General features: G+C 48.2%; 1 long non-coding RNA gene across 1 annotated transcript; it reads left to right on the top strand.

The window, feature by feature from the left end:
• The first annotated feature begins 2017 nt into the window (after window positions 1-2017).
• LOC144499966 (uncharacterized) lies at window positions 2018-6137 on the top strand. The gene is made up of 3 exons (XR_013498911.1): window positions 2018-2154; window positions 4180-4279; window positions 5989-6137. It is a non-coding gene; the product is annotated as an uncharacterized LOC144499966 (long non-coding RNA).
• The last annotated feature ends 4450 nt before the right edge of the window (window positions 6138-10587 follow it).

The following is a 10587-nucleotide window of genomic DNA, read 5'->3' as shown; positions in this document are numbered from 1 at the left end:
TCTGTGCTGCACTGTTCTATGTTCTATGTTCACTTTATTCACTACACTCCTGGCGTTAAAATAGACACATCTCAAACCTTTGGTCTGAGCTCTCCCCTTCTCCATCACCCGTCCATTCTCCCTCTTACACTGTGTACAATCCTTCTCTATTTGCGGGCTAACCTCCTCGCTCTCAGTCCCCTCATCATGATTCCCTCCCCCCAACCTTTCTAGTTTGAAGTCTCCCCTGTAGCCTATATAAATGATCTGGAGGAAAATGTGGGTGGTTTGATTTGCAAGTTTACGGATGACACTGAGCTTGGCAGAGTTGCGGAGCGTGATGAAGATCATCAGAGAATACAGCAGGATACGGATAGACTGGAAAATTGGGTGGAGAAATGGCAGATGGAATTTAATCCGGACAAATGCGAGGTGATGCATTTTGGTCGATCCAATTCAGGTGGGAGCTGTAAAATAAATGGCAGAACCATCAGGAGCGTCGACACACTGAGAGATCTGGGATACAGATCCACAGATCTTTAAAAGTGGCAGCACAGGTGGAAAAGGTGGCGAAGAAGGCATACGGCATGTTTGTCTTCATCGGCCGGGACATTGAGTGTAAAAGTTGGCAAATTATGTTACAGTTATATAAAACATTGGTTAGGCCACATTTGGAATTCTGCATCCAGTTCTGGTCGCCACACCACCAGAAGGATGTAGAGGCTTTGGAGAGAGTACAGAGGAGGTTTACCAGGATCTTGCCGGGTATGGAGGGTCTTAGCTATGAGGAGAGATTGAATAAACTGGGATTGTTCTTCCTGGAAAGACGGAGGCTGAGGGGGTGACCTGATAGAAGTTTATAAAATTATGAGGGGAATAGATAGGGTGAACAGTTGGAAGTTTTTTCCCAGGGATGAAATGATAATTACAAGGGGGCAGAAGTTCAAGATAAGGGGGGAAAGGTTCAGTGGAGATGTGCGGAGGAAGTTTTTTACACAGAGGTGATGGGGCCTGGAAAGCACTGCCAAGTGAGGTGGTTGAGGCAGACTCGTTAGTGACATTTAAGACTTAACTGGATAGACACAGGAACAGACGGGGAATAGAGGGAGATAGAGGCGGTTGGTCTCGATAGGACAACGTGATTGGCGCAGGTTGGAGGGCCTGTGCTGTACTGTTCTTTGTTCTATGTCTTGTATAAGTTCAGCATTAACTCCTTTCCCTTGTACTCTATGCCACTATTAATAAAACGCAGTATCCTATTTGCTTTATTAACCGCTCTCTGTCCTGCCACCTTTAATGATCTGTGCACAGATACACCCAGCTCCCTCTGCTCCTGCCCCCCTTTAACAATTTTACCCCTTGTTTTATATTGTCTCTCCATGTCCTTCCCACCAAAATACATCATCTCTCACACTTTATTGCATCGTAGAATCCCTACAGTGCAGCTGGAGGCCATTCACCCCATCAAGTCTGTACATACCCTCTGACAGAGCATCCCACCCAGGCCCTATCAACGTAACCCCATATATTTACCCCACTAATCCCCTTAACCTGCACATCATGGGACACTAAGGGGCAATTCAGCATGGCCAATGCACCTAACCAGCACGTCTTTCGGACTGTGGGAGGAAACCGGAGCACCCGAAGGAAACCCACGCAGACACGGGGAGAACGTGCAGATTCCACACAGACAGTGACCCAAGCCGGGAATCGTGCCCGGGTCCCTGGCGCTGTGAGGCAGCAGTGCTAACCACTGTGCCAGCGTGGCACCTGTGTATGTTGCATGTTCCAGGAAGTGAAAGGATTTCTGGAATTCCTTCAACATCGCTGACGATGGAACTGAATCCTGTGATTGTCTCTGTTGAAAATTCCCCTGACTGATGCTCAGAGGTGAGTGAGAAAAATGTGGAAGAGCAGGAAGTGGGTGAATGTTGGCAACTTTCCAGGAGAACAGTAACAACAACAGCCCCAGGGGCATGTAAATTATTCAAAAACTCTCAGCACTCACAAACACTTCCTCATCAGCCAGCTTATAAAAACAAGCTGGCTTTTCCGATCCCCATCCGTCTGCAATCCCCGGTTCACTCAACGAGGTAGATTGAAGAGTTAACATGAAGTTTGTGATCATCACTCTGCTTCTGGTGCTGGCAGCTAGTCAGATGCAGCGCAGTGAGGGTGAGTGACTGGAACATACTGTCCACAATACACCTGTCTCGGCAGCCAGGAGCTGTCTCCCCAGAGCGCAGTCTGTCCAGAAGCTCAGTATCATGGTGAGACGCAGAGAACTCTCTGAATCATCTCAAGGCAGCAGTGATGGAGGAGAACACACCACAGCCGCAGTGAGTGTCTCCCACTGAGCCGCAGTGAGTGTCACCCACTGAACCGCAGTGAGTGTCTCCCACTGAACCGCAGTGAGTGTCACCCACTGAACCGCAGTGAGTGTCTCCCACTGAACCGCAGTGAGTGTCACCCACTGAGCGCCAGAGAGCGTCAGAAACGACAGCCCCCAGCCCCACTGATTTCCCACTGAGGCGTCCCTGAGCATTGAAAACCCCAGGGAATTAGCCAATTCACATTGAGCAGTGTAGAGGGAGCTTTACTCTGTATCTAACCCCGTGCTGTACCTGTCCTGGGAGTGTTTGATGGGGACAGTGTAGAGGGAGCTTTACTCTGTATCTAACCCTGTGCTGTACCTGTCCTGGGAGTGTTTGGTGGGGACAGTGTAGAGGGAGCTTTACTCTGTATCTAACCCCGTGCTGTACCTGTCCTGGGAGTGTTTGATGGGGACAGTGTCGAGGGAGCTTTACTCTGTATCTAACCCCGTGCTGTACCTGTCCTGGGAGTGTTTGATGGGGACAATGTAGAGGGAGATTTACTCTGTATCTAACCCCGTGCTGTACCTGTCCTGGGAGTGTTTGATGGGGACAGTGTAGAGGGAGCTTTACTCTGTATCTAACCCCGTGCTGTACCTGTCCTGGGAGTGTTTGATGGGGGACAGTGTAGAGGGAGCTTTACTCTGTATCTAACCCCATGCTGTACCTGTCCTGGGAGTGTTTGATGGGGACAGTGTAGAGGGAGATTTACTCTGTATCTAACCCCATGCTGTACCTGTCCTGGGAGTGTTTGATGGGGACAGTGTAGAGGGAGCTTTACTCTGTATCTAACCCCGTGCTGTACCTGTCCTGGGAGTGTTAGATGGGGACAATGTAGAGGGAGTTTTACTCTCTATCTAACCCCGTGGTGTACCTGTCCTGGGAGTGTTTGATGATGTTTGAGAGCACATTTCCACTCCATCTGATGAAGGAGCAGTGCTCCGAAAGCTTATGGTATTTGCTACCAAATAAACCTGTTGGACTTTAACCTGGTGTTGTGAGACTTCTTACCGTGTTCGATGGGGACAGTGTCGAGGGAGCTTTACTCTGTATCTAACCCCGCTCTGTACCTGTCCTGGGAGTGTTTGATGGGGACAGTGTAGAGGGAGCTTTACTCTGTATCTAACCCCGTGCTGTACCTATCCTGGGAGTGTTTGATGGGGACAGTGTAGAGAGAGCTTTACTCTGTATCTAACCCCGTGCTGTACCTGTCCTGGGAGTGTTTGATGGGGGACAGTGTAGAGAGAGCTTTACTCTGTATCTAACCCCATGCTGTACCTGTCCTGGGAGTGTTTGATGGGGGACAGTGTAGAGGGAGTTTTACTCTGTATCTAACCGCGTGCTGTACGTGTCCTGGGAGTGTTTGATGGGGGACAGAGTAGAGAGAGCTTTACTCTGTATCTAACCCCATGCTGTACCTGTCCTGGGAGTGTTTGATGGGGACAGTGTAGAAGGAGCTTTACTCTGCATCTGACCCCGTGCTGTACCTGTCCTGGGAGTGTTTGATGGGGACAGTCTAGAGGGAGCTTTACTCTGTATCTAACCGCGTGCTGTACGTGTCCTGGGAGTGTTTGATGGGGGACAGTGTAGAGGGAGCTTTACTCTGTATCTAACCGCGTGCTGTACCTGTCCTGGGAGTGTTTGATGGGGGACAGTGTAGAGGGAGCTTTACTCTGTATCTAACCGCGTGCTGTACCTGTCCTGGGAATGTTTGATGGGGACAGTGTAGAGAGAGCTTTACTCTGTATCTAACCGCGTGCTCTACCTGTCCTGGGAGTGTTTGATGGTTCTCACAGTGTTTAAGCTCTATCTTTGGTTTCTTTCTCAGCTTCCGCACTGGATTGTGGGAAAGGGGCAGGACGGTGCGTTCTGGTTGGATGCACCGAGGAGATCAGCGATACTGCTGGCCAGTGTGGTGATGGATTCTTGTAAGGAAATGTTTTTTTGATTGGTTTGGGGTGTGTGTGTCGCTGGCTGGGTCGGCAGTTATTGCCCATCCGTAATCTTCCGTGAACTAAGTTCCTCGCTCGGCCGTTCCAGTGGGCAGTGCAGAGTCCCCCACATCGCTGTGTGGAGTTACATGTAGACCAGACCGGGTACGGACAGCAGATTCCCTTCCCTAAAAACATTCGTGAAGCAGATGGTTTTTTCCAACAATCGACAATGGTTTTGTTGTTTATAGAATTCAAATCTCACTAACTCCCCTGATATAATTTCATTTTAATTCATTTATGGGACGTGGGCGTTGCTGACTGGGCAGCATTCATTGCCATAAATTAAATATGGATGCACGATCAGAGAATGTTGCTGAAACGATGAGCTAATGTATCTTGTGACTTGTGGCTTTTTGTCTTTATTCTCTCCTTCACCATTTCAGCCACTTCCAAATGTTAACTTTCAACCCCTAACCTCTCACCTCTTGGCTGGTTCACTGCATGCCGTTTCTTCAGCATGCCGCCCTCTCCCTCCCGCACCAGACCCCGTTCCTGTCCCCATGTATTGTAGTTTTGCTGTGATAGTGAGGGGCTGTGACATCCAGGCCCCCTCCTCACATGTGAGTCTATCTGGGTGGAATTGGCAAGATATTGAACCATTGGCTCATCAATAGATTCAGTGCCAGGCCCTGAGAGCCAGTGATGTGTGAACCCAGTCACACAGCAGGGCAGCGACACATCCACAACAAGGCCCCAGTCTCCAACCGGCCAGAGTGGGAAACTAGAGGGAAAATCTGCCACCGTTACCATGACAACACCCACCCTCATCTGCCGGAACCTGCCAACTCCCCGTCACCTCACACACCTCTCTGAACAACTCCCTCAGCTTACTGTCTGACTGCAGTTTGTGTGATGAATTATTGTGAGGGGAATTGATTCCAAACATTGGGAGGTTCTGCTTCAGCTGTACAGGCCATTGGTGAGACCACATCTGCCATTGGTGAGACCACATCTGCCATTGGTGAGACCACATCTGCCATTGGTGAGACCACATCTGCCATTGGTGAGACCACATCTGGAGTATTGTGCACTGTGTTTGTCTCCTTATTTAAGGAAAGATATAACTTTATTAGTAACAATTCAGAGAGGTTTATTAGACTAAGACTAGGAATGGGAGAGTTGTTTTATGAGGAAAGGTCGGAGAGGTTCGGTTTGTATCCGCTGGACTTTAGAAGAGTAAGAGGCAACTTGATTCAAACCTCCAGGATCCACCCGGAGGGGGGGGGGGGGGGGGGGGGTGGTGGAGGGGGGAGTGGAGAGGGGGGCGGGGGGGAGACACCAGGGACCCGGGTTCAATTCCCAATGGCACGGTGGCACAGTCGTCAGCACTGCTGCCTCACAGCACCAGGGACCCGGATTCAATTCCAGCTTCGGGTCACTGTCTGTGTGGAGTCTGCACGTTCTCCCCGTGTCTGCGTGGGTTTCCTCCGGGAGCTCCAGTTTCCTCCCACAGTCCGAAAGACGTGCTGGTTTGGTGCATTGGCCGTGCTAAAATCTCCCTCAGTGTAACCCGAACAGGCAACTAGGGGATTTTCACAGTAACTTGATTGCAGTGTTAATGTCAGCTAACTTGTGACAAATAAATAAACTTTAAAACACATTGGAGAAATTCCTCAAACTAACTCCTTTTCTCTGGATTTCAGCTGCTGTCCGAAGTCCATCGTGTAGCTGACTGCAGCAGGGAGAGGCGCCCAGGTGGCATGACTCATTGTTCGATCAATCTCTGTCTATCAGCAAACCGCTACTGGAATTCCCGATTCATGCCTGAATAAAAAATTTCTCAATGCTTCAATCTACTCATTATCTTCAATGTCTGCTCCTTTCCCCATGAGTCAGAGTGGAGAGGCTGGGGAGAGGGGCCTGGGAAAGAGGGAGAGGGGCAGGGAGGGAGTTTGAGCAGGTTTGAGGGGGCAGAGAGGGGAGGAGAGGTGGGAAAAGGGATTTGGGGACTGGTAGGGAGGGGGTGGGGATGGGCCAGGGAGGGAGGAGTATGGGCGGAGAATGTGCAAGGAGGCGAAGGGGAGGGCAAAGAACCAGGAAGAGGAACTTTGCGCAGTCATAGAGTCATCGAGGTTTCCAGCATGGAAACAGGCCCTTCGGCCCAACTTGTCCATGCCACCTTTTGTTTTCAATCACGAAGATAGTCCCAATTGTCCGTATTTGGCCCATATCCCTCTGTACCCATCGTACACATGTAACTATCTAAATGCTTTGTAAAAGATAAAATTATACCCGCCTCTACTACTACCTCTGGCAGCTTGTTCCAGACACTCACCACCCTCTGTGTGAAAACATTGCCCCTCTGGACACTTTTGTATCTCTCCCCTCTCACCTTAAACCTATGCCCTCTAGTTTTAGACTCCCCTACCTTTGGGAAAAGATATTGACTATCTAGCTGATCTGTGCCCCTTATTATTTTATAGACCTCTATAAGGTCACCCCTCAGCCTCCTATGCTCCAGAGAAAAAAGTCCCAGTCTATCCAACCTCTCCTTATAACTCAATCCATCAAGTCCCGGTAGCATCCTAGTAAATCTTTTCTGCACTCTTTCTAGTTTAATAATATCCTCTCTATAAGGGTGACCAGAATTGCACACAGTATTCCAAGTGTGGCCGCACCAATGTCTTGTACAACTTCAACAAGATGTCCCAACTCCTGTATTCAATGTTCTGACCAATGAAACCAAGCATGCCGAATGCCTTCTTCACCATTGTGTCCACCTGTGACTCCACTTTCAAGGAGCTATGAACATGTACTCCTAGATCTCTTTGTTCTGTAACTCTCCTCAACGCCCTACCATTAACTGAGTAAGTCCTACCCTGGTTCAATCTACCAAAATGCATCACTTTGCATTTGTCTAAATTAAACTCCATCTGCCATTCGTCAGCCCACTGGCCCAATTGATCAAGATCCCGTTGCAATTGGAGATAACTTTCTTCACTGTCCACTATGCCACTAATCTTGGTGTCATCTGCAAACTTACTAACCATGCCTCCTAAATTCTCATCCAAATCATTAATATAAATGACAAATAACAGTGGACCCAGCACTGATCCCTGAGGCACACCGCTGGTCACAGGCCTCCAGTTTGAAAAACAACTCTCTACAACCACCCTCTGGCTTCTGTCAAGAAGCCAATTTTGTATCCATTTAGATACCTCACCCTGGATCCCGTGAGATTTAACCTTATGCAACAACCTATCATGCGGTGCCTTGTCAAAGGCCTTGCTAAAGTCCATGGAGACAACATCAACTGCACTGCCCTCACCTACCTTCTTGGTTCCCCCTTCAAAAACTCAATCAAATGGTCAAGGAAGGACAAAGCATCCCACTTGATTGCTACAAACATTCACTCCACAGAGGCAGCGTGAGTCCCATCTACACTGCAGCAACTCACCAAGGTTCTTCTCCTCCCCGGAAGGTAGAGGCTAGCAGACATATCACCCTCTGCAAATTCCCCTCCTCACCATCCTGAGCACACAGCTGGCCTGGCTACTGTACAATGTGTGACCACCATTCTGCCCCAAAGCCGCAGCGAATGAAAGACTCTTCTCTGTCAGGCAATATCTTCCAGTCACCAGCGCTTTTGAAAAATTCATCCACAGGATGTAGGCGTCGCTGACTGGGCCAGCATTTATTACCCATCCCTAATTACCCCTTCTGAAGATGGTGGGGAGCGCCTTCTGAATCGCTGCAGCCTCTGTGGTGTAGGCACACCCACAGGGAAGTCAGGGAGGCAGTTCAAGGATTTTGACCCAGCGACAGTGAAGGAACGGCAAAATATTTCCCAGTCAGGATGGTGACCTGTACAAACTGGATGGGAACGTTAAAAGGACGAACCTCCAGACTTTGAGACTCAATGTGCAGATCATTTATAGTCACAGAGTTTCCAGCATGGAAACAGGCCCTTCGGCCCAACTTGTCCATGCCGCCCTTTTTTTAAAACCCCGAAGCTAGTCCCAATTGCCTGCATTTGGCCCATATCCGTCTATAAGAACATAAGGAATAGGAGCAGGAGTAGGCCATCCAGCCCCTCGAGCCTGCCCCGCCATTCAATAAGATCATGGCTGATCTGATAGTGGTTTAGTTCCACTTACCCGCCCGCTCCCCATAACCCTTAATTCCCTTATTGATCAGAAATCTATCTACCTGTGACTTAAACATATTTAACGAGGTAGCCTCCACTGCTTCAATGGGCAGAGAATTCCAGAGATTCACCACCCTCTGAGAGAAGAAGTTCCTCCTCAACTCTGTTCTAAACTGACTCCCCCTTATTTTGAGACTGTGTCCTCTAGTTCTTGTTTCCTTTATAAGTGGAAAGAACCTCTCTGCCTCTACCCTGTCCAGCCCCTTCATTATCTTATATGTCTCCACAATATCTCCCCTCAGCCATCTAAACTCCAACGAATACAGGCCCAATCTACTCAATCTCTCCTCACAAGCTAACCCCCTCATAGAACCATAGAACCATAGAAAATTACAGCTCAGAAACAGGCCTTTTGGCCCTTCTTGTCTGTGCCGAACCATTTTTTGCCTGGTCCCACTGACCTGCACTTGGACCATATCCCTCCACACCCCTCTCATCCATGAACCCACCCAAGTTTTTCTTAAATGTTAAAAGTGACCCCACATTTACCACTTTATCTGGCAGCTCATTCCACACTCCCACCACTCTCTGCGTGAAGAAGCCCCCACTAATATTCCCTTTAAACTTTTCTCCTTTCACCCTTAACCCATACCCTCTGGTTTTTTTCTCCCCGAGCCTCAGCGGAAAAAGCCTGCTTGCATTCACTCTATCTATACCCATCAAAATCTTATACACCTCTATCAAATCTCCCCTCAATCTTCTACGCTCCAGGGAATAAAGTCCCAACCTATTCAATCTCTCTCTGTAACTCAGCTTCTCAAGTCCCGGCAACATCCTTGTGAACCTTCTCTGCACTCTTTCAATCTTATTTACATCCTTCCTGTAACTAGGTGACCAAAACTGTACACAATACTCCAAATTCGGCCTCACCAATGCCTTATATAACCTTACCATGACACTCCAACTTTTATACTCGATACTCCGATTTATAAAGGCCAATATACCAAAGGCACTCTTTACGGCCCTATCCACCTGTGACATCACTTTTAGGGAATTCTGTACCTGTATTCCCAGATCCCTCTGTTCAACTGCACTCTTCAGAGTCCTACCATTTACCCTGTACCTTCTACTTTGGTTTGTCCTTCCAAAATGCAATATCTTACACTTGTCTGCATTAAAATCCATTTGCCATTTTTCAGCCCATTTTTCTAGTTGATCCAAATCCCTCTGCAAGCTTTGAAAACCTTCCTCACTGTCCACTACACCTCCAATCTTTGTATCATCAGCAAATTTGCTGATCCAATTTACCACATTATCATCCAGATCATTGATATAGATGACAAACAACAATGGACCCAACACCGATCCCTGCGGCACACCACTAGTCACAGGCCTCCACTCAGAGAAGCAATCCTCCACAACCACTCTCTGGCTTCTTCCATTGAAAGAAGTCTCACAACACCAGGTTAAAGTCCAACAGGTTTATTTGGTAGCAAATACCATAAGCTTTCGGAGCACAGCTCCTTCGTCAGATGGAGTGGTTATCTGTTCTGTTGCATTCACTCTATCTATACCCATCAAAATCTTATACACCTCTATCAGAACAGATAACCACTCCATCTGACGAAGGAGCTGTGCTCCGAAAGCTTATGGTATTTGCTACCAAATAAACCTGTTGGACTTTAACCTGGTGTTGTGAGACTTCTTACTGTGCTTACCCCAGTCCAACGCCGGCATCTCCACATCATGACGTTCTTCCATTGAGCCAGTGTCTAATCCAATTTACTTCCTCCCCATGTATACCTAGCGACTGAACCTTCCTAACTAACCTCCTATGCGGGATCTTGTCAAATGCCTTGCTGAAATCCAGGTAGACAAAATCCACCACCTTCCCTTCATCCACTTTCCTGGTAACCTCCTCGAAAAACTCTAATAGGTTGGTCAAACATGACCTACCACGCACAAAGCCATGTTGACTCTCCCTAATAAGTCCCTGTCTATCCAAATATTTGTAAATCCTATCCCTTATCGCACCTTCCAATAACTTGCCCACCACCGACGTCAAACTTATTGGCCTATAATTTCCCGGATTTCTTTTGGAACCTTTTTTAAACAACAGAACAACATGAGCCACCCTCCAATCATCCGGCACCTC

This window comes from Mustelus asterias, chromosome 10, assembly GCF_964213995.1.
Source record: "Mustelus asterias chromosome 10, sMusAst1.hap1.1, whole genome shotgun sequence".
NCBI lineage: Eukaryota > Metazoa > Chordata > Chondrichthyes > Carcharhiniformes > Triakidae > Mustelus > Mustelus asterias.
The sequence above is the reverse complement of the archived record's forward strand: the minus strand, read 5'-3'. Positions and strand labels throughout refer to the sequence as shown.